We start from the raw sequence: 1,947 nt of genomic DNA, 5'->3' as shown, positions 1-1,947 counted from the left end.
GATAGTGGGAGAGTGAAAAAGATAGTGAGTGGTGACGGCGTTCGTTTTGTCTTTTTAAATGTTTCAGAGAGAAAGTAAGGGAGAAAGAGAGTGAGAGAGAGAAAAATTGAGAAAGAAAGAGAGAGAGTGAAAGTAGTAGTAGTGGTAGCAGCAGCAGCAGCAGCAGCAGCAGCAGTAGTAGTAGTAGTAGTAGTAGTAGTAGTAGTAGTAGTAGTAGTAGTAGGAGCTGTTGTTGCTGCGGTGGATGTTCTTATTGTTGTTATAACAGTCGTTGCTGGTGGAGTTAGTACTACTACTGCTGCCACTGCTGCAACTACCACCACCACAATCACTACTACTACTACTACTACTACTAATACTAATACTACTACTAGCAATACTGCAACTGCAGCTACTGCTACTACTACTGCTGCTACTGCTGCTACATTAGCTGCATTATGCTGTAATAGAGAATAAAAGATGGTATCACCTCACAAATGTCCCTCCACATTCGATCAATAAATTCCAATAAAATCAGAAACATGATTGGAAAAATATAAATAAATAAATAAATAAATATTCCTCCTTTTCTTCTTAAATGGTTTTTCTTTTCTATATATTACCTCACGCCCCACCCGCACCCTCCACACACACACACACCAACTCCACCACCCTGCCACCCTCTCCTACCCCTTTCTTTTTATATTATATTTCCCACCCACCCATTCTACCCGCCATCGACGTCTCTCCCACCTTACCTACACTTTCCACCCGCCACCCTTCCACGCCCTTTTTTTCTTTTTCTTTTTCTTTTTCTTTTCCTTTCTTTACTCCACAGCATTTTTTCTTACGTCCTCTTTCCTTCCTCCATTGCCGTGTCTCTTTTGTCTTCTGTTTTTTCTTTGCCTTCGTCTCCGCCATCTTTCTCTATTAGCGTCTCCACTTCCGCTTCTTCCTTTATGGCCTCTCCTTTAACGTTCTCTATTGCCTCCTTCATCTTCTCGTCATCATTTTTATTGCTTCCTCTACTACCAACTCATTCATTCCTCACGCATTTTACTCTACAACTTCGCCTTTTTCTTTCATATTCTTTTATTTAAAACAACCATCCCTCATTTCTTTATACTCTTCACCTTTTCCTTTCTTTTCACTATCACCCTCGTTTCGACATCTTCAATATACCTAATCACAAAACCCCTTTATTCCAGACCTTAGCCCTCTTTTTTTCTTCTTCTCTTATTTCTTTTTTTGTTCTGCTCTCACCTCTCTCTTCTTTCACTATTACCCTGTCTTCACATCTCTCCTCCCGCTACTACACAAACCCCTATATTTCAGACTTAATCCCTCTCTTTATCTATACCTTTCCAGTTCTTTCTCTAATACTCCTGATTGACGTCTCTTCAACCCTTACCTTTATTCCAGACCTTAGCCCTCTTTTTCCTTTTTTTCTATCACCTCTCTCTTCTCTCACTATTACCCTCTCTTCACATCTCTACTCCCACTACTACTCAAATCCCTATATTTCAAACTTCACCCGTCTCTCTATGCCTTTCCAGTTCTTTCTCTAAAACTACCGATCAACGTCTCTCCAACCCTTACCTTTATTCCAGACCTTAGCCCTATTGTATACTCCCAAGCTATCATTATTCCAGACCTTAGACCTCATTTTTTCTATCGGCTCCTCTTTCCTGTCTCTGTTGCCCTTATATCTTCTCTTCGTTCAAGTTGTTGTTCAGCCCTAAGGGGAGACTTGATCGGTCATATCTCTGCTGAACTGAAACCCCATCTTCGAATATGATGCAAACCAAGATATTGCAAAATGGCGACCGTTTGGAACACAATTCATGACAAGGGAATATAGACAGAGGAGAAGGAGACGGCGAAAGAGGAAGTAGAGAAAAAGAGGATTAAGGGAAAGAAGAAGAAGAAGAAGAAGAAGAAGAAGAAGAAGAAGAAGAAGAAGAAGAA

The sequence above is a fragment of the Octopus bimaculoides genome, chromosome 26 (assembly GCF_001194135.2).
Source record: "Octopus bimaculoides isolate UCB-OBI-ISO-001 chromosome 26, ASM119413v2, whole genome shotgun sequence".
Lineage (NCBI taxonomy): Eukaryota > Metazoa > Mollusca > Cephalopoda > Octopoda > Octopodidae > Octopus > Octopus bimaculoides.
This window is presented reverse-complemented; position numbering follows the sequence as displayed.